This window comes from Chinchilla lanigera, unplaced genomic scaffold, assembly GCF_000276665.1.
Source record: "Chinchilla lanigera isolate Chin_1 unplaced genomic scaffold, ChiLan1.0 scaffold00102, whole genome shotgun sequence".
Classification (NCBI taxonomy): Eukaryota; Metazoa; Chordata; class Mammalia; order Rodentia; family Chinchillidae; genus Chinchilla; species Chinchilla lanigera.
In genome coordinates, this window is record NW_004955503.1 from 3,046,893 (window position 1) to 3,070,599 (window position 23,707).

The window sequence follows — 23,707 nt, forward strand, 5'->3', positions numbered from 1 at the left end:
TTTTTTTTTTTTTTGAGCCAGGGTCTCACTGTATAGTTCAGGCTGTCCTTGAACTCACTACATAGCCTGGGCTGGCCTCAAACTCAAGGTGATCCTCCTGCTTCAGCCTCCACAGTGCTGGGATTACAGGCATGTACCACCACGTGTGGCTAGTAAATGCAATTTTTAAGTGGGTCTCTAAGAGTAAATTTCTAATAGACACCTTGACATGGCATAAAATGTGTACTGTAATAAACATAGGTCATTAAAGAGAAAATGGTTGTAACAAGCATAAGCCAGAATTGTGGTTCAATTAGTGAAATGCGGGAAAACCCTTTCATTGTACTTTCTTTTCTAATTGGAAATCTGGAAAATGGATACAAAATGATCATCTTTCTCAAGCTAAACACCGATGGACAATTACATCTTTAAATTTCCTACAGTTATACTTTATATTTAAAGAGTTCATGATTCCACCATTGTAAGAGAGGTCTCTCTGTGACTGATGCCGCCCTTTGTTCTATGTCATGTCCACTTTGGAATTATCATGCTTGTGGGATATGACACCAGTCATGTTAGGCCATGCTGCTGACAATGGTGATTTTCAACAGGAGGAAGTAAACCAGGGAAAGGTCATCATCCATCATCATGAAAGATGCAGGGGCGTGGGGGTCAAAGATTCAGAAACCACATTAACAAAGACAACTGGAAACTGAAAGCAAGGGATTTTTGAGAAGGATCACAGACGTACTAGATTGTGCAGATGAGCCTGGGATTGAGGGAGATCAAGAATCAAACAGCTTCTTTTGTGCAAATGAAGAGACTGGAGTTTGCAGAGAGGGAGCCAATAGCCATCCCCTTTTAAATCCATTTGGTTATTATGTAAAGAACGAACCTATGCAGTACTTCATAAAGAAAGGTCAATTCGGCCATAGTGATCAATAAAGCAGAATGCAGGGAATGAGGTAAGTATCTTTTTTCAATGTATCAATCCTGGAGCATTCAAATTTATCTTTTCAGTAAATTGTAGGATTTTTAAAAAAATTGTCACATCTATTATAATCTAAATGAACAGCTGTTTAAAGCCAATTCTACACCTGTATTTACATATTAAAATGTCAAATAATTATGTATCAAGATGCTATTGTCAGGATCCCTCAGAGAGTCTCTGGTTTGTCACTGTCTGTCTTATTCATCAGACATTTAGTGAAGTTTTGAGTCAATGTGACTCCATATATCTGACAATACTTTATTATTTGGGGGCTAAATTACTTTGAATATAGTTAACAACCAGCCTTAAAAGATCTGTCATAACTGCAATCCTTTGTTCACCTCATAGCCTTAACAGTCAGTCATTTGTATGTTACCCAAACCAGACCACTGAACGTAATCAACTTCTTCCAAGGAAAAGTAGCCTCATTGATTTTCAGCATAGTATTTCCCGCTTCCAAGTGCCTTTTTTAAGATGGTGGATTAAAAGGAATTAAAATTTTGACCTTGGCTTGTGTCATAACTCTTTCTAGGTTTATAGTTTCTGGGAGGTGCAGAAATGACTACATATTTTATCCATGAGTTCCAAAATTGGCTCTCTAGTTCAAGTCATTAGAATTGATTTCCACCTAGAACTTATCTGAATTCTTTTTCATTAAAAGTTTATCTAAGAGTCAGCTCAAATGTCACATTTTTGGATCACTTCAACTTTATACTCCTCTGAGTCTTCTAACCTTGACTATCATTAATTCCAAATATAGTTTTGTTCACTTGTCTCCTTTCCTTATCCATTAGTTCTTGCAGGGCATCAACCGTGCTATCTTTGTTATTTTTACATTGCCTGTACATTGTAAAGATTAAACGCACTCATTCATTGAATAGATTTATTCATTTTTAACACATATTCAATATGTTGTTATTAATGCTGTGCTTCGATCTAGATCAGGGATTGGTAAATGATAGCAGGCTGCATCCAACCTGTGCACTAGAGCTAAGAGTGATGTATATAATTTTAAGGGTTATAAAAATAAGTAAAGAAGAATATGCAACACTGACCATATGTGGCCCAGAAAGTCTGATATATTTGCTACTTGGCCCTTTACAGGGAAACCTTAGGTAGGCTGTATTCTATATGGTAGGGATGTAACACCCAATGACACTGACAAAAAGTCCCTCCTGTTTGGGAGCCTGAGTTCTATTCATACAGCTATTTTATGTGGAATAGGTGTCCATCTGTGTTGTTTACACAATACATAGATAATAGATATAATATATGTTCACTGAGTATCTTTGAAGTGAATGAATGAGGCATTAATGGAATCCATACTCCTGTATCACATAAAGAGATATTTTTATGTAATATATTAAAATGTTGTATTTTAAAGAATCTTTCTATTAAGAGTCTTACCCTACATAGCTTTTTTAGAGAAAAAAATTAAACTTTTTGTATTTGTCATGGCTTCCTACTTTAATTCATAATGAGGTCCTAATATCTAGCCTCCTTATGAGAGATAATCATAATTATATTTGATTCTGACACAATTCTAAAATGATGGTTATTTCCTAAGAGTTCATTTTGTATACACGACACTTAAAGCACTGAGTTAGGAGTTAGTCTTTCAGTGAGTTTTCAGGCTTGAGTTCTCTACTTTTGTGTCATTGGAGAGCTTGAATTCAGGTAAAATCATTTCACTTCACATTCATTCAAATAGAAAATCTTTAGCGTTAGCCTCACAGGTGAGTAATATTATGGCAAACGTTCATAAATAAAGTTACAGGTGTAGTTAATTCTCTGACAAAGCACATAGCCCTTTGAAACTGATGGCACATTAGAATGGGTACAAGAGTATACAGGTCATAGTTACTTTCTCATTGCTGGGACAAAATACAAGACAGCCACAAGTTAAAGGAGGAAAGGTTTATTTTAGGTCACAGTTTGTAGAGGTTTTAGTTCATAGTACGCTGGCTTCAAGACAGGGCAGCATGGTAGAGGGGCATGGCAGAGAAGAAACAGTGCGTGGTCTGGCAGGCAGGAGGCAATTAGCGGCAAGCCTTCCTTTCCCTTTTGATCCTGTCCAGGCTACCAACCTATTGGATGGTGCCACCCACACCCAGGGTGGGTTGTCCCATCATCAACGCCCAGAACTATGCTAAACCAATCAATGGACTAGTCTGCTTACCACACCATTACTCTAGTATCATATCCCCATGATCCAACTATCTCTCAAAAGCCCCACCCGTGAGTGCATGAGGCTTTTGGGGGGGAACATCTAGATATAACCCATAATAACACAGGAGAGTGGAAGAGAAGGGGAACAGTGTGAGGAACCTGGAAGTAGAGAATTAGATTTGAAGAATCACAGATAATGCTGGTGATAGAAAGGGTTGTGTAATTCCCTTTTCCAAATGCTGAGTAGCAAAGTTCTCCACTCAGTGCCATTTCTCCACCCCAGAGGTCCTATCCAAGTCAGTTGGAACATTCGCCTATCCCCACCTCAGACCCTCCTTACATTTCATATACTGTCTTCTGTCTCCTAAACATTCAAAGTAAAAAGTAGATGATGTGGTTCCTCTTATATGAGAAACCAAAAAATATAAATAAAGAGAAAAAGATAATAAGAAACAGGAAGATGAATCATTTACAAAAGGGAAAACGACCGAAAGATGGGCGGTGGGGAAAGGAGATGAAAGAAGAATTAAGATGTGTTCTGTATATGCACCAACTCCTGCCAAAGAGTGTTAACATTCCAAGTACTAATAAAAAGTAAAAAGAGAAGTAAATGAAGCATAAGGACTGAAAAGAACAAGCACATGAACTTTTATTTAAATATTTATTTCTATTGGCCTTTTAACCTGAATCGCTCTACTTCTAGGACTATTTTATACACTTTCTCCGAGATACCACACTGCTATTAGTGTAAATACTTTGCTTTATTAGGGAACTGCTTGTTCACTGCAAAGCTTTAGGGCTGAGAAAACGAGGATCTAAAATGCAGTAATGGAAAATCTTAATATAAATGGAGGAAATTAAAGTGTGCTACTGTATGTACTGATTTATTTTCAGTTTCTTAACTTTTGTTAAGACTAGTAAAATTATTTATTATAGAGAATAGGTAAATGTTTTAACAGACCTGCCTAATTTACAATGCTAGGAATTCTAAAAAACTGACAGTTGTGTGAGAAAACCTGCATGTGATACCACGTCACTACATTATGAAGTGCCAAATTATAGGAAACCCAGTGTATTTTTTCTGAATAGAGATCATTCCTATCAAAGTTTATAATTTACAGAGCTTTCTGACGGAGGAGTCTGGAATGCTAGGTAGTGATGAAAAAGCATTTGCTAAATCTAATTTTAGTACAGGACTTGTGTTTGTAAAGGTAGTCTTTTATCACACTAGTTTGAATCTGTTTCCCTTTGTGATACAGGGAAAAAGAAATTTTTTTGACTCCTCATCTTAGATTCAGGGTCATCCAGAGCCCCGTAATAGAAGACAGATTAATGAAAGGAAATCACGCATATTTATTTAATACATGTAAGTAAGTTGTAGAGCACCTAGGAAACTTCATAAGGAAATGAACACCCAAAGAAACAAGGAAACTTGAGAATTTTTATGCTAATGTTGGGGAATAAAGCAGATTGTTGTAGAGAAGTATGATTGGGCAAAGCTTGTAATCTCATGATAATAAACTGGAAGTAGTTAGCAAAGCCTCTTTATTCAGATTCTTTTCGGTGTCCTAGTGTCTTCGGAGAAAAGGATGTTCTTTTCCTCTGGGTAGGAGAGGAGAGCCTCTGAAAGGAAGGCTTTTATAACCTGCTTCAGGGAAAAAGAGCTAAGGCAAGGTGAGAGTGACCTTGTTTCTGCTGTTTTCTCAGGTGCAAAGGTGACCTGCTGTGGGGAGTATGTCCTAAATCCATTAACAGTGGGGCTGGGGATTTAGCTCAGTGGCAAAAGCGCCTGCCTGGCAAGCGCAAGGTCGTGAGTTCGGTTCCCGGTACTGGAGAAAAAAACCAAAAAAAAAAAAAATCCATTAACAGTGAAACCAAGGGTGGACTTCTCACTCTGGAAAGGTTCTAGATCAGTGAACCCTATTTCTAAAGTACTGCACTTGCACATAAAATAACCGAAAAGAACATGAGTGTACCTAATCAATAGATATTTATTAAGAAAATATTATTATGAGTTTATTGTTACTGGAAACATAAAGAGAAAAAATATGCTCCCTTTCCTTGGGGAATCACAACTCACAAAAATAAAAAAAAATTTACACAAAAATGTACTAAAGTATTATTTCGTAAGTTCTCATATATCCTGAGATTTCCTAAAAGAATCTTAGTTCATCATCACACCATGTGTTACAATTTTATGCAAGAAATTATAGCTTCTGTGGCAATGGGGCCTCAGAGAAGGATAAGATCACTGCAGCTGTGATATTCTAAGAAGTCTTCATAGAGGAGGTGGGGCGTTTTGCTTATCTTACAAATACAGTGTCATCTCTTTTTAGATAATTCTCTAGTTAAACTTTTTGCTGTGCCCCCATGAATTTACTACTTGTTGTTTTTCTTTTATGTGCCATTTTGCTCATTCACAATAATGCAGAATTGGAAGCAATTCCATATCTCTTCTTTTCAGCTTTATTGAGGTAAAATTGACAAATAAAATTTCTATATATTCAAGGTAAACAGCATGGTGTTTCATATAGATGTACATTGTGAAATTCTTTTATAATCAAGCTAATTAACCTATCCATTATCTCACAGTTACCTTTTGTTTGTTTGTTTTAGTTTTTTTGTGTTGTTCCAAAACTGATTCTATCAGAATACACATTCAAACTCATTTCACTGTAATAGTTCGCAGTAACATAGAATAAATTATTTCAGAACATTTGAACTTGGTAAATGTATGCACTTGTGTCATAGGCAGTGCATCTCATTCTAATTTCAATTTTTAAATATTTGTTTCATGGTTTAAAGAAAAAACAATTATTTAAGATCTCAACATCCTTTCTTGATTCTGTTTTTTCTTTCTTATCAGTGAAATAATAAAGATGAGCAGTTCAGACCACGTCCCTCACAACTTTCATATACCACAGCATTGATGTATAAATTATGCATCTTTTACCTATAAGACTGAGATCATTTGCAGGACCAAAAAGGAGGAAAAAGGTATCTTTCTGGCCAAAGCCTTTCAAATATATATATATATATGCATTTCTATTTATTATTATTAAAATGTGTTGAAGTGAGAGTATGAAAATGTTTTATCCAACCTGGGTAACTTAGCAAGACCTTGTCTCAAAAAAAAAAAAGCTGGAGATGTATCTCAGTGCAAAGGCTATGGGTTTAATAACCAGTGTCACAAGAAGAAAAAAAAAACTATACATATATATATATATATATATATATATATATATATATATATATACATACATAAATTTTAAATCATTGATCTAATCCAAGAAACTTAAATCATTGAGCAGTGAGGCTTTGCTCAGATAAATTTCTCAGAAACCAATATACTTTATGATTTTTAAAAATCTATTTACAAACATTACCTCCACATTCCTATAGCCTTACATTTATTAAAGGAAACTCTACAGGCAAAAATGTAATTTTTCCAATGTTGAACATATGGCTGATGTCAGAGGCACAAAATCATGTTATGGAGAATCAAATGCTGAGTTACACCTCCCAAAGCTGATACTCATCGGAACCCAGAACAGGTGTGTCTTACACAGTAAGCAAGAAGCTAGCTGCAGAAGTGGAAGTCTGTGGAGAGAGAATTACTCACCTGGAAAATCAGGTGGCTCTGAGAATGAATGGCACTCTAGTGTTGGGCCAATTCGTGCTGCCCCTGGCATTGGGAATGTGATCTTTTATGGTAAATCAAATGAGCATGAATCTTGAACTAGAATACTACCAAGCTCATCTCTGTCTTTTAATGGATGAAAAAGCCTGCTCGCTGCCATGTAACTTGGCATGGATTCTTAGTGCTCAGTAGGCCTTCTCTCTCTCTCTCTCTCTTTTTTTTTTTGCTTTGTTTTGTTCTATTCTATTCTCTTATTTTTAGTAAGCCAAACTGTTACTATGAGGTAAACTTACATAAACACTGAGTTCTTGATTTTTATATCTATTTCTCTTATAGGTCTAAAGTCCATCTCTTCATTCACATGTAGCTCTAAAACTAGAAAAAGGGAATAGCATAGAAATATATTAAAAATCAAGGTGGTGAAGAATGCCTAGAAGAGATTGACATTTTATTAATCCCTCCTGGAAAACACGTTGCCATATAATTTCTGTTTTTTGCGACATGGACTCAATATGTAATTCAGGCTGGCCTTGGCCTCCAACTTGTAAGGATCCTTCTGCCTCAGGCTCCAGAGTGCACCATCAAGCTCAGCTTAAAATTCTTTTAATAAAGACCTTCTAGTTGTTTTTAAATCTGTAATACACAATTTTCTATGTATTTCTTTCCCATTAGCATTCATTTAATCTGGCTGATTTCTCAATTCATGGGCTTTTATGTAGATGAGACTCTGTTTATTAGAATACAAGTAAATGCAGCCTCAAACCTTTAGTTAGCTGAATAATTCTCCAGTTGGAAGAAATATGAGATTGTACAAGAAACATGTTTTGCTAATGGTTCTCTGCGGCCCTTCCTGCCCTTTGTATTCGTAAACTTTTCTATCTAGAAGAGGATAATAGCTGGGTAGTTTCTAGCTCCTCCAGTTCTAGAAGCTGGAATAATAATGTCTTGAGGACCCAAAAAGAAAGTCGCTCAGCCCTTAGGACGTCTGATGCCTACTCAGTTTCTAATCTTCCTGAATAGTGATTCATACCTCAAAGGTAATTTTGGATTTAAAATGGCTTTCCACATCTACATAAATAATTTCTGGATTATTTGCTGTTTTAAATTAGCCATGCCACTGTTACTCTCCATTAGTCTACATAATTGAGAGTTAGCTATGTAATACATGATGCCTATAAAAGAAATTGAACCTTCTGAGCAGTGCATTTTGATGGGTGCAATTTCAGTTGTCAAAGCCAGGCTAGGCTACTTCATTTTTGTTCACAGTGACAAACACATGCGCCCATATTTAAGCAAACCCAATAAGCAATGGTATTATGATATAACGCTGACAAACCAGAAGAGTTTTTCAACTTTTACGGATCTCTTACTTTTGAAAATAAATATTATAGTGTTACTTTAGTCAGTCATACCCTTGATTACATTGAAAACATCTTCATTTCATATGAAAAATATCAGATTCGTGGACAACTTTCCTGAAGCAAATATGTAAAATCATCTTTATCTGAAGGAATGGACTTGAAGATAGTTATGCCACATATCATGCTCACAAGCTAGATGTTCTATTTTTTAATTGAATACATGCCTTTCAAGTGGTTCAAAGGTGTTTCAGGGAGTAGTAGTCCATGCATAACCCTCAGAATACTGAAGAATATGAAGTGTCATGTGACTGTGACTAATGATACTGTGTATAATTTTCAATAGGGTTCAGTTTAAACAGTGTCCCAGATACCCATATGTCAATGTTTTGTCATTTAAAATAGCTTATTGGCTATATTTTGTGTTTTCTTTTTTTTTAGACTATTTTTGTTCTTTCCTCATATTTATTCTCCCTCCTTTCCCCAGTGTTCCATCCTGAAAGTAAATCAAAAAATTTGCCTCATGGACCTGGATACCAAGAATGTTATGTATTTTGCTTGAATCTTAGTTATTCTTAGACCTTGCTTCTTAGGCATCCTTTCCAATTGAAATAAAAAGATTTTTGATGTCTGCAGAGATTATTTTTAGTGAAACTGTTAAAATTGTTTAGCTTCAAAGAGTTTCCAAATGTTGCCTTTTGAAAAATGTTTTATCATGTTTTCTTTAAAAATTTCCTGTTTCTTTGTGGAGTCGAGTGATGGCCGAAGGCACTAAATTTTACCTTTTCTATTGTTCTCTATGTTCCACGCAGTTGGCACTTCTGATGTCTCTCACACAGTAGCAGCATTGTTATAGAAATAATTACTCAAAGCTGATTCATTTCTAATGAATTTTTCAGATCATTATTGTAAAGAATTTTCCAATTTACACATATATAAATGTTTTCCTACTCTAATTAAGCAGAATATGGGTATATATTGTTAACACCCTAACCAGATAGTTATCTTCAGTCTATTTTTCTATGTTGTTATGGCTGATTTAAGTTCTAGAATGGCTGTTCAACCTTTTCCCTCTTATCTAAACTGTGTGAATGGGCAGCCTGCCTGTCTTCTATCCTTCCTTCCTTCCTTCCTTCCTTCCTTCCTTCCTTCCTTCCTTCCTTCCCTGCATGCATGAATACATTCATCCCCCAAGTACTTCCCACAGTTTACAACAAAAGATCAATAAAGTAAGATTAAGAGTTAGAAGCAAACTTTTAGACAATATTCCAGATACCTTAATTAAGTATAATTACTATTAGTCAGAATTAAATTTAGCTCTGAACTTCCTGGAAGCCAAACGAAAAAGGAAAATATGATTATGTTCTATAATTTTCATTATCTGTGAAAATAAAAGAGTTTAAAACAGAAGACAAAGAACATTACTTTCAGTAGCAGTGTTACAGATGACACAAAGATGTTCTTCATGGTCATTTGCTTCATTGATAAATTACTTTCATATTGGCCTGAACGTGTTCATTTATAAAATACAATTAAATATCATTGCTACTATGATCTGAATGTGCCCCCCTCACAAATAGAATTAGGGCCTTTATAAATGTGGTCTGAGAGAGCTTGTTAGCCCCCTCTGCCATGTAAGGACACAGTAATCTGTTGCGGTCTGTGAGGAAGCAGCTCTCACCAGATCCTCCTGCTGCTTTGATTTTGGACTTCCTGCTTCCAGAACTATGAGGAGTAACTTTCTGTTGTTTACAATTTACTCAGTTTGTGGTAATTTTATAGCACCTTGAACAAACTAAGACTATTTATGGAAGAGATCTGCAGGATACTGTACAAAACAGCATGTATTCTAGAATGAGCCCTCTTCTAATTTCCCATTTTCCTTTCCTCACGTGCACATTACTTGCTTTTCTTCATCCTCAGTATTGAGTGACTCCTAATCATTCTTGGAGAGGAATATTGTGATGTATACATTATACAGTCTTAATTCTACTTGCAATCATTTACTGAGCACCAACTTTGTGCATCTCTCTTTTTCAAATTATAAATGATTTGAAGCATAGAAGAAATGTTAACCTTAAGAATTATTTTACCAAAGAGTCGTTATAAGAATGTGTGGTCAATAGCTATACCTAGAACCTGGAGATAGCAGCATACCCCTATAAAGCCAACTGTTTGTGAGGTTAAGGCAAGACAATTACAAATTCGAGGACAACTTAAGGAACTTAGTGACACTTATTTCAAATTAAAAAATAAAAATAAAAAGGGCTGAGGATGTAACTAAGTGCTCCCAGTACTGCAAAACAAAATGAAAAGCAAAAGAACCCTGAAGTTATTTCTGCCTATAGAAACTATTTGCATATATGCCCTAGAATCAGAAATTAGTGAAAATGAGCATAAGGTACATTGACCAACTCTTTTACTTTTTATAAAGGTGAAGGATTTACACACGTTCCCATATATAGTTACTAGAAAAATTTATATTACAACTCATGTCTTAGAATGAGTATTCTAGTACTTTTTTTACTATTACATAAAAGATTACAAGATTACATGTTCTCACATCCCTACACATGAAAAGCCTAAGCCTCCTGTTACTTTGTTCCTCTCACTATAGAATTTATAACCCAGATTAGTATGTAGATTCTGGATTTTAACGTTTCCTAGTGAAAGTTATCTATATAGAAAGTTAAGAAGTCTTAGGTCTGTTTAATCAACAAATTCTTCTGAACTATGTAGTTCATAATTTGAGGTCCATTTGGCTAAAACTCATGACTGCTTCCATTAGCACCTTAATTAGGAAAATTCCAAATTCCAGAGAAGCAAAATTCAAAAAGTAGGTTTAATGGTAATTTAGTTATAATATGCCTTTTAGGGAAATGAAGCTCTCACTTTTTGTCCTTAACATTATTATTAATAGTCTGTTTCCTCTTGAGTTTTCTAAGAGTATGAGAACTGCAACTTCATTACTATAGATAGAAAATATATTTACCTCCTACCCATGAGCACCCCCTTTCCTATTTGGGGGAATAAACATGTTTTTTCACAATTTAATCAGCCTCCCTAGTGGTCTATCCATTGGCAGCAGCAATTTTGAACTAAAGATACAAGCAAATGGAGCTGGTGATCACACGCAAAGAATGCAAGACTTTTTAATATTTTACATAACAGATTCAGTCAGGGCTTTCCTACTTTATTACTGAAGTTGTTGCTATTTCCTTTTATGCCTTTGGAGACCCCAGAAAAATAGGAGCTGGCTGAGTCAAATTTCTGTCCCACAGGGCTTTCACAAAATTTCACCTGGTAATTCCAGCCTAGAGACAGAGGAGGCCTTTTCTTGTAAGACTTTTGTTGTTATTACCTGGTGAACTTTGAAATCAATTTGGTAGGAAATTCGAATGTTTTCTGCTCTCGTGTCCCTTCACATCTCTGTGCCTCCCGCCACACAGTATGTGTGAGACCAGATAGAGGCAAACGGCCTTATTGGAGACTCCGGGCCCTGACTCCTCTCTAGAGTACTTGCCCTTCCTAATGGCGTTCTTGCTTCCCTAAATCCAGTGATCTCCATTTAGATTCCATTATGTCTTGAAACTGTTGGCCTGCTAGGTACTCTAAGATGCTCTTATTTGAACACAGCCACTTACCTTTCCACCTTTCCTGGTCCATCACACCTACTGTATTTTGTACTTCTCTGTGTGGTGTTCTACAAGCCTCTGTCCCGTTCTCTTTTTTCTTAGTCTCATTTCTGTCACTACCCAGCTATGACTCTACTGCCAGCCATTTCAGCACTATACTTAAGACTGTTCCTCATTCATTTTCTTCCAATTCTTTGGTGGCTCCTGTCTGTGCAACTTTAACCCTAGGAACAGCCACTGCTCGTTTCCTTTTCTGCTGCTCACAGTCTAACTGATCCCATAAGGTAATGGCATAGAACATCTGGATTAGGTCCATTTCTAGCAAAAGAAAAACTTAAAATGCATTAGATAGATCTTTGCAAAGAAAACATCTATCCCGGTATATCTCCTTGATTCTTAAAACCTGTGATTATTATAATTATTGAGAGGTTTCTGTAACCTAAATACTTAACTGGTGTCTTTATGTGTTGAAAAATATTCTAAAAAGATTAAAAATAGAGCATCTGCTGTATTGACGGAAATTGCTTTAGGATTACATAAAGCGAGTATGGCAGAATGGGGGATATAACTGAAGACAAGGAAGAAAAATCCAGGCATGGAACCTCATCATTCTTATATACTTTCCCCCTGATTAAGAGTAACGTACTAGCATGTGTTTTTTCAAACATAGATAGTCCCTGTTTGACCCCCGGCCTGTAGACAACTGTGGGGCATATTATTGTCTGAATCCTGGTTACTCACATGGGAAAGATTCATTTGGTAGTTTATTGGAATCTGGAATGTATTTTTCCACTGAAACTATGTTGTAAGTGGTGGTGGGGTCCCACAGGGTGGCCAGTAACGTCACTGAAACACTGTGCATGCCACATGTCCTTTATCAAATCTGACTAATTTTTAAATCTTGTGAACTTACACATCCCTTTTTTTTTGGTACAAAGGGCATTACTGTGGGACTTCGATACTAAGATTGAGGTTAGTTTTTTAGCTAATCATCAAGGTAAAACAAGGGAGAAGGGTTAAGATACTTTCATATGATGCCAGAGGAAACTTTTGAAAAGAGAAGATTTCAATTCAGAACTGAAAGATCACAAAATAAACTGTATGCATAGGGATTGGACAAGTACCACTGTTCCATAGGGAAAGGAGTTCTTTTTTCCTGAGTTCTCAGACCACCCTGTGCTTGTATATATAAACAGAAAAGTTGTAATAAATTAGAGAGGCAAAACCACATTGAAGAGATGGATAGAGAGGAAAGAGTAAGCACCAAAACTCGCACGAGCTGAGGTAGGAAGAGGGTGCTGTGTTTGCTCCTTTTTCCCGCCATGTGGGATAGGTTTGGCCTAGGAGAGAAAATGTTGAGAGTGTGCTGCTGTAAGACAGGTATGAAAGGTTGAATCAGAGAGCGATATAGAAAATATGCTTTCAGTTTTGTCATGCATTATAAATGGAATCTTCCTTTGGTGTCCTTAAAAAACTCCAGTAACTATGTTCATTGTTTTCGATCGTGTTTTATTGAGATTGATTTTTACTGAAATGTGGTTCCAAAATTACACACCTGTGATAAATGTCCCAAATCACACTGATTGAGCTGTCAGAAAGAAAAGGAGATGAGGAGCTCCTCAGAGCATCATTATTCTAAGGAGGAAGGAGAATGAGAAACATAGTTCTGTTTGCTGTTCAAGGACTGATTGCCAAACATTCATTCAACAATTTTTTATTGAGCTACGTGCTAGGCACCTTGCTGAGTACTTACAGACATAGAGGAAGAAGTATTGAGGATACAGTAATAAACATATTTCTTTCCCCTCCCATGTTTTTCAGAGTGTGGGGAAATTATACAGATAAGTAGGCACGAAGTTATAATCAGATAAGTATTAATGTGGAGGAACTATTAAGGGCAAATGCAGAGCAATCACCTGACTGACTCTGGGGACTAACTGGGCATTTTGGCATGTTCCTGAAGTCCCAGCTACTTTGGGGGCTGAGGCAGGAGGGTCACAATTTCAAGGTCAGTCTGGGCAATATAGTAAGCCTCTGTCTCATGGAAAGGAAAGAAGGGAAGGAAGGCTAGAAATGCTTCCTAGAACATTCTAAACTGATACTGAAAGATGTGTAGGAGTGAAACAGGAAAAAAGAAGCGAAGTGAGAGGCAAATGTTCCTAGCAAGAGAAATAATATTTAAGACTCAAGAATATGGCAACAAGCCTAGGAATAGACTAGGAAAAAAAGAAAGAGAGATTTCTACTTCTGTCAGTGACGTTGTAACTTGTGGCTAAACAGTGCTGTACCAGGAACATCTACGTAACCCAGATAAAAGACAAAGCGTCTGTTTCTAGGCGTTGACAAGTGGCCAAGGCTTGAGAAGTTAAAAATCCCGAATAGAGAGGGTGAAAGAAAAGTGAAATATATTTTCCTGCGGGGTGTTTTCAAATTCCTGGTGAATACTATAGAGAAGTCACCAGAGATTTCAGCTATCTCATGGGACTAGGGAGAGAGAAAAAAAAAATTGAGGTCTGTCAGAGTAGTCAGTCCTTAAGGGGACAGAATGCTGAAGAGAAGGAATGAATAGAGAAATAAACTTTGCATTCAGTAGCTTTTATGTTTCGGTAGTTGCCAAGTTCTTAAAGGTCCATGTCATGAGAACGATAACTAGCCAAACGGGAAGTGACTGAAAAGCAAAGTGGAGTTTTCCCAGCCTTATAATATTGAAGAAGCCAAACTAAATGTTTAGAACCCTGTGCACAGGAGCAAACCCAAGAACTGCACCAGGATTCCAGCTTGGATGCCTAAAGAGGCCATTCTACAAGAGAGTAGGGGGTGAAGCAGATTTAGACTGAACTTTTATTTTAAAAGTGTACAACTCAAAGTTGTGGCTGTTCCTCTCCTTGATTCAATCAGAAAATCTACTTCTACTCTAGCTACCTATAAATGATAGAGTGAACCCTCCCTAGAGGAAAGCATCATCCAGAGTCTTTAAAGTTTTTCAGATAAAATGTTTGTATTCAATCAAACATTAACAGGCTTGTGAAGAAAGTGAGCTAAGGAAAACTCAGGCGATGTAGGCCTACAAATGATTGAAATATTGACATTCTCATAGACTTTATAGTCAAAGGATACTCAGAGAGGTAAGAATATAGTGGCGTAAGACTACTGAAAACTATCTCAACAAGGAGAGAGTAGTTGGTACAGTACTTATGCAATAGAGAGGTCTTCTTCATGTAGTAACTAGGAAGGTTAGTACTGAGAAGTTTTTTGGATTTTACAAGTCAGTTGCTGGTGAATTCAGGTGCAGTTTCGCTGGACTTGTGGGCATAGAAGCCGTGGTGAGGATAAGGGTATAGACTTTGAAACAGTTTGGGAAAGTGACTGTAGCAACATGGAAATCATGTTGGGGTTTGTTAAAACTGTGGTCCATGGATGTATCATGTAACCAACCTGTGTGGGTCTGTAATTTCCAGTAGTAATGTTTGGGTAGAAATATAATATTCACTGCCACCACTAGGTTTATTCATAGTTGGAGTTTTACTAGGAAAGTTTCAGAGAAATAAAATGTAGAAGGGAAATGAAAAGGTTAGGAAGACGGGGTTAGAATGCTTTGGTTGGGAAGTAACGGCTAAGCTAACTTAGGTCCATTGAAGGCGTATTAATTATTCTAATGTATTGTGGGAATGGGTGGCTCCTCTCCTTAGTTCAGTGGTTCAGTTATTTTAGAGCAAGCTTTTATTCTTTTACTTTTCTTTCATGGTCATGAAATAGCTGCCGTGGCTTTAGGCATCATATCTGCATTCAAAGCAGGAAGAAGGGAGAGAGAGGAAATGCCAAGTGGATGTGTTATTTTACCAAGAAAACTTTCAGTTACATCTCACTGGCAAAAACTGTGTTACATGTCTAGCTGCAAAAGGAGCCTAGCATCCAGGATATTTAGGTAAGTCACTTCTAAAGGAAAGAGAGACAGTACTTGATAGTGGGTGTTAAGATACCGAGTCACTAGTACCTGCAACAAAGCGATAGATCACGCACGGACTCTAGGCTGATGAGGGAAAGAGGTTAGGACTGGAAGAGGCTGAAAGCTAAAAACAAAGTGAAAGGGTTCAGAGGCAGGACATGCCTTTTAACACTGGAGAACAAGTGGAGCCTGAGTAACTACATGAAGGACGTGGAAGCATAGGAGCTGTTGGTCAGAGAAGTATGGAATTAGTTATTGTTTATCATATTTGAGCCGGTATTATTGAACTGATTTAAATTACTATTCTGAGGAAGACATCTAGAGTCAATGACTGGCTCAAAGGCCTAAGAACAGGCCAGAGAAAGGAGCACTCATGGAGTCTGGGGGCAGTGGGGGGTACTTGATCATATGGATATCAAAAGAATCTCCAAAAGGTAAAATAGATATTGATGAAGACTTCTTTGAAAATCATGTAAGTTTCTACGCTTTGTAACACAGACCTATCCATTTGCATTTGGTCTTATTTTTTGAATTAAGGCAATTCACGTTACATTTGTATGGTAGCAAAACTGGCTGTGACTCAAACGTTAGATTTTTTATTTTCCTAATGATTCTCCTTCATCCTCTGGTCAGAGCACCTAGTACAAGTGAGTTTCCATGGCTTTAGCGATGTAGAGATTTCCCTTCACTTCCCTTGCCCCATGCTCTCCCCTGTTTCCCTAACCCTGCTCTGCACTCTCTTCCTCCCTTACCGGTTTTTTGCTTCCTTTTCCATTTCAATTTTGCGTTCTTTTCTCTTTTACTTTCTGTTGTTCTCTTTCTTTCCTGTTTTTAAATTCCAATAGTGGGAATATAGCATTTATATATTGGAAGGAGGAAATGTGTGCATAAAGAGAGAGCCGTGCCATCATAAATCCAAGAGGATGTGTCGAAGTCTTATGTACTTCAGTAAAGTCTGCTAGACAACCAGAAGCTTTACAGATGTAGCATAGATCACAATTAGAATGCCTTTTGGAGGACCAATTATTAGCAAGATGACAATTAAGGGTGTATGCACAATATTCATCTGTTACAGGTATGCACCTGTGTGTGTCCATGTATATACCAACACAGCGCCTTATTGAAATAAATTTTCAGAGTTGGAAAAAGCAGGTTTCTTTCATCACATCGGTTGCTGATTGTAATAGTACCGTCCAATGTTTAGGGAATTGATTATTACAATTTATTAGTCATCACCATTTGGAATAATAGCTTTTCTAATATAACTAACCACTGAAAGAAATACATATTAAGTGTTCTAAATTGCATTCATAATTACTTGTAACTAAAACTCTCTAGAATTTTAAAATCCATTTTGTTTTAGGAAAGTCTTCATTGCTTATCTTTGTTGTTGCACTATTACTTTAGATTAATTTCATTTTAAAATTATATATCATATATAATTTGCTGGAAGTAACATGAAATGTATGACTTTACTCTTAGGAACAAAGCCTCTTCAGCGTTTTTAAATATCATATACCAAACCAGAACTTCCAGAACGATTAGATCACATTTGGCACAATATAGATCTATTTGTACTTGCATAATGCATGTACATGTACACACAGTTATATTTTATGACTATTTGGGTACATTGATTTTTCTATAAAGAGAACTATTATCCACATCGTTTTGCACAGAAGTACACTTAAATACTGGCATAGGTAAACAACTTACTAAAATAAAACCCATGCTTGGCACAACTATTACTAGTGTCACAGATTTTACAACTGTAATATTTCTGAAAAGTTAGCTTGAACCTTTTGGAACATTTTTTTAGAGTGAATGCAGAGGCAGTTTGGCGAGCTGTAAAACTTGTACATTTTATTTTGCATTCCAGTCTAGGCCACAGTTGAAGTGTCACTAAATCCGATCCCATCTTGAATTGTAGCCCACTGCCATTCCCAGAAAGAGGCTTTTCTGTACACAGGGCAAACTGGCTGTTTGAATCAAAGGAAGTGGCTCCACCAGCAAACGACTATGAGGAATGGGAAAGAGAAATAGGTTAACAAAATCCAGAAAATAAATTCCAAGTCCAGAAGTATAGGCAGCTTTAATTCCAGTATTTTCTCTTTTGATCCTATTTGAAAAAAATGTATTAATTGACTACAACTGAAGTGAAAGTCACTAGCATACTGTAGAAATAATCTTAAACTGATAAATAGTCCATCTCTTCACTTAACATAAAATAAAACTCACCTGAGAACATCAGTTCTTCATCAGGAGAAGCCTCTCCAAGGACTTACTGAGTGTCTGGAGACCAGGCAGTTGACTTGCACCAAAATGAGGATTCCAGGAAACTTGCAATTGACCCTTAGAAGGTTTGTTATTGTCTGTTTTGTTTAAAATAGAGAGTAATTAGTTAGATTTTCATAGATAGTTGGGTTTCCAAACCCTATATTTATTTCTATGTTTTAATATTCTACAAAGTTTCTAATTCACAGAAAAGTTGTAATAGTACTGAAATTTCCTGTGTTCCCTTTACTTAGAATTACCATTGCTATGGCTTGGATATGGTTTGATTGTCCCCTAAGGCTTCATGTGTTTGGCATTCAAGAAATGCAAATTAAACAATACTGAGATTCCATCGCACCTCAGGAAGAATGGCTATATTTAAGAAATCAAATAATAACAGATGCTGGACAGGGTGCGGGCAAAAAGAAACTCTTCTTCATTGTTAGTGGGAACGCAAACTCTACAGCCACACTATAGAAATCAGTATGGAGATTCCTCGCAAAACTAAAACTAGAGGTTCCATTCGACGCAGCCATTTCCCTTCTAGGTATCTTCCTGAGTTACATACATCATATTGCAGTGATACATGCATACCCATGTGTACAAGCAGCACAATTAATAATAGCTAAATCTTGGAAGTGGCCTATATGTCCATCAACAGATGAATAGATGAAGAAAGTGTGGTATTTGTACACAGTGGAGTACTACTCTACCATAAAGAAGGATAACCTTCAGTCATTTGTAGGAACCTGGATGCACCTTACGACTATAATATTAAGTAAAGTAAATCAGACACACAAGCATCATTTCTCTTATATGAAAAACCCAATATATAAATAAAGTACAAAATAGAAAAATAGATAAAGTCATTAGGGTAGAACACAATGATTGAATCCTGGTAGCTTCTTATGAAGAGAGACAAGAAGAGCCACACATACACATGAATGCTCCTTGTCTTTAGCCATGTGATCCCCTGAGCTACCTTAGGATACTACTAGTCAGAAGGCCATCATCAGGTGAAGTACATGGAACATGCACATTCAGAAGCAAGAGCAAAAATAAACCTCTCCTTTTAAAAAACAACTTCCAGTCTGTGGTATTATGTTATTGACAGTAGAAAATAGACTGATACACTCATTTTAAATACTTGACCCCATTTGTTATGTTTTGTTTGTCTTTAAATAAGCTCTGGCAAGTTTTCTTAATGAAAAATTTTGCATGGTTTAGTTTTCACCACTTGGCTTGATGATCACCAGTGTGCGTACTCTGTAGTATTTTCCACGTGCTGTGCCCAGCTCAATATTATTGCTGCTGAAGTGATGGGCACCAGTTGTGGCCAACATGACGTAGTACTCTATTTCAGATTTCCAAGCTCGGCAGTTGTTGGCGAGGATGGCTAATTTCACTTTGCCCTGCTTGATCATCTTCAGCGTCTTCTTGTACCCCAGCATGTATTTTCCACTTTTTATAACAAATTGGAGCCTAGAGTTGATGGGCTCTAGTGATTTTTTTCTTCTTCTTTGCACCTACCATCTTCCTGCCTTAGGTGCGGGATGGCCCCCAACCAAGAGCAGCCACCAAGATGGCCAGGGAGCGAGCAAGCCACAGCTGTTTTCTTATACTCCTTTCTTTTTAGTGCTTCAGTGATCATTTCCTAAGGAAAAAAATTATTCTTTTAAGTAACAATAGTAAAGGTATTAAACTCAATAAATTTATTTTCACCTACTCAGTAGGCCTTAGTCCAGTCCTGTCAGTTGTTCCAATGGCGTTTGTTTCAATGATATCTTTTATAGCATTTTCCCCTCCAGTACAGGATCCAGTTCAGGATCACCGATTGCATTCAGTTGGCACATCTTTGTAGTCTCCTTCAAGTTAGAATAGCTCCTCACAACATTGCATCATATTGTGAAATATGAAAAATCCTGCTCAATTATTTTATAAAATATTCCTCAGTTTGCATCTCTCTTATAATTAATTCATGTTATGCACTCCTGTCTGGTATACTCCATTAGCCAAGTATGTCATTCTTAAGATTTATGTAGTACACAGTGTTTCTCTGTCTCTCATTAGTGATGTTAGTTTTGATCATCTGGTCAAAATGTTGCCTGGTGTCTCTACTTTAGACCATGTAAATATATTGTTTTGCATCAACTCTTGCTTTAAATTCGACAACTACTGATGACTCTTACCTGAATCAATCTTTACTGTAATGGTTCCAAGTTATCTTGTGTTAATTTCTTTTGGAATGGAGTGTGAGGGGAAGCCCAAAAATTTATTCTGGTAATTTTCTGAAGAATACAGTTGATTTACTTTGACATGTTGTAATAAAGGAAATTATTTTCTATGGAATCACAGTAATCTGCATTCACTAAGTAGTCTACTCACTCTACCTCCACTAAAATGAGCAGAAGTTAAAAGTAAATGATTCTTTTCTTTAGAAGTCTGTGTTATATGCTCTCCAGCAAGTTGTACTCTACATAGAATCACAATTTCACTGCTTTTGAAAAAAATGAAAGCATTTTAAATTGACTTAATGACATGATTCCTTAGTAGCCAACTTTATTTTTCTGGAAATTATTTACTTTTCTCCCCACCTACCGCTTATCCATTCAGTCATTTTCCGTCTGATTTATATATTTCTATTCTTCTTTTCTGTCTTTCCATGTCACCTACATCCTCCGTGGCTGGGATTACTTAAATTTTTTGACCATTTTTTATACCTATATTTCTAAATTATGTGTATCATTTATTTAATAAAATGTCCCGGTCATATTTTAGAATTAGAAATGAGAGTTATCAGACATTACCATGAAAAAGGTTAATATTTTATTGCATCAATATTATTTCAGTAAAATATTTCTATAATTATTGGCAGCAAATGTTTTGTGTATTAGTGAACTATCTAAAAGGCAAATTCCATTCAGGATAGCAGCCCTAATTTTAATCATCTAAGTTTAAAATTGTAATCATTCCTATTTATCATTCTCCATTAATTGAAAACAACTTTAGTGTTTCATAAAAAAATAAGTTCAACATACCCATAAACCTTGACAGTTTTCTCCTTACTTCATGAAGTCACTGATGCTTTTTGGAGAGACAAAAATGATGCAAATTTGGTTGGTCCACCAGGTGGTCAAGGTTAGCATCGCTAGTGATAAGGCGGGTAGATATTATATTCTCTTCACGTGATAAAAATAGCATTTTACCTCTGTGCCCTCCAATATGGAACTCTAGTGTAATCACGAGGAAACCATTTTTTTAAAAAAAAAATACCAACATGAAGGACATTCTACTAAACACTATTATTCTTCAAAACTATCAAAACCATCCAGTGCAAGGAAAGTGAGAAAGTGTCATGGTCTAGAGAAAGCCAAAGAGATGTAATAGCTACAAGTGCTTTGATATCCTGCATGAGATCCTGGGCAGAGGAAGCTATTAGGGAAACGTGGGCACAGGGTAGATAGGAGCTCTTATACTATCTTTGAAATTTTTGTTTAAACCTAAATTCCTCTGAAATAAAACTTTATTTAAAAATAGGTACATTGGGAAATTTAAATGTGATATGAAATTGAAATTCTTAAAACTAGTAGAAATTTTGTGAAAATGTAAAGCACTATAAAAATATTTTCATGCTTGATGAAGAATAGGTAATGCCCAAGGTCACTGTCATCTAGATCCATAATTTTAAAGTGACAAAGTATACAAATATAATTTGATATTTGCTGATATACTGATTATTATTAATCAATATTCCAAGTACTAGATGTTATAGAAAATATAAAAATAATAAAAAATGATTAAAAGTGTATGGTCCCAGCAGATGGTAACATCAGTGGACACAAGTTATGTGAAGAACAAAGTATGCATTCTAGTATCTTGTGCATTCTTAGGGAAAGCATTCTCTGACTGAGATAATTGCTTTATACTTCATGGAGATGGCATATAAATTAAATACTTGTAATACTAAGGAAATCTGACTGTGAAGGAGTTCACTAAATGAGGAGTTCAAAGGAACTGCAACTAAGTATCATAAAGAGTCTAAGCTTAAAAACGTGTCATTGTGAACTGAAGCCGCATTCAACATTGTATGGACAAAGGCAAAATTAATCTCTAAAAACTCAATACCATTTTTTTGCCTTAAATGTGCAATGTGGAATTTTCTACGACTAAGCACCCCTGTTATTGAAGCATTCAGATGTATTATAGACCATAAGAAGCCACATTAGCACTACTGGCTCTTTGGAAAATACATATGAGTCAGCTTTTTAACTTAAAAAGTTCTGTTATTCTGATCTTCAAACATTTGAACTATGTGAAAATCAGCCTCAAGATTTTTGTCAGCTAATTTTAAATAGATTATTGTATAGGTATGACAAATATACTAAAAGATACCTAACCATTTCATATTTGTACTGGAGTATATTATATTATAAATGCCTTCAAATATTCTGGAATTTCTGCACTGGATAATTTACCTCATTTTTCTATGACATTTTGGCTTCATACTGTCTCGGAATAAATCCAATATACTTTTCAAGTATGTTTAAATATTTGATTGAGAATCATATACCCTGAAATCTCATAAAACATTGCACCAAAGAACATGTCATAGGATTGAGTGAGATTCAGTGCAGTTCTGAATTATATAAACTTATGCACAAGTAATTAAGTCTAAAATCCTTTTATTTGCTACTGAATTAAAAACAAGGTATCGTGATTATAGTTGTAAAGGTTGAAAAATAAGCCAAGTAAATCATGATCGCTATCTCTGCAAGGAGTATGCAGTTCAGTGTGGGAGGTGAACTTTCAAATAGTTTCGCTGTTGTACATATTTATAATTCTGAATTAGACATAAAAACTAAAATATATGGTGATATAGATGAAAGGGCTGAATTTTATTAGGGGTATCTCAGAAGCATTCATGGCTGAAGAAGTATTTGAACTGTGTCATAAATGAGTGGATTGAAGTTCCTTAACTAAAATAGAGTAGAAAAATAATGAAGTGTGCTGAAAGAGATATTTCAGATACAGAGCAGAAAGGTGGAAAAATGTATAGTGTTTCAAAGTAGTTTTGTGTAAGTAGAATGAGAAGTCAGGTATTGGCAGACCAAATATAAGACTTGGAATTGGAACATCATTCTCTATGTTGTGCAGAACCATAGAAGGTTTTTCAGCAGTAGAATTTCAGATAGGAAGAGGCACACACCACTTAGGTGATGGTACAGTAAAGCTCAAGTTTGTTTGAGTGGAGACGTTGGCTTAATTTTAACAGATTAGTAGATATGGTAATCTGATTTAAGATGGTCTTCTGTGGTTCTTTACTCTTGGTAGTCATGCCAACAGTAGAATATGGAAAAACTGAAGGGTTGTTGCTTCTGAGGTTAGGTTATAGAAGAACACGATTTCCTTCCATACTGTGTCTTCTTTCTCTGTCTCTCTCATGAATATTATGAAGACACTTAAGTAGTCTACACAGAGGCCCACATGTTCTCAAACACGTGGCTGTCAGTAACCCTGTGAATGACCTGGGAAGAAGGTTTGGCCCTGGTTGAACTTAGAGATGGAACAGAAGCCTTTGACAACAGCTTCATTGCAAATTTTAAAAGCCTGTGTCAGAGGCACCACCTATGCTAAGCTCAAATTCTTCACCTATGAAAACTGGCATAGTAAGTGTTTATTATTGTAAACCTCTGGAATTTGGGCTGACTTGTTGGG

The 23,707-nt window shown here is 36.1% G+C and overlaps 1 protein-coding gene across 2 annotated transcripts in view; it reads left to right on the top strand.

Moving 5' to 3' along the window:
* The window catches only part of Diaph2 (diaphanous-related formin 2), an 807,533-nt gene that overhangs the window by 721,959 nt on the left and 61,867 nt on the right, over window positions 1-23,707 (top strand). The gene's annotated exons all lie outside the window — the stretch shown is intronic.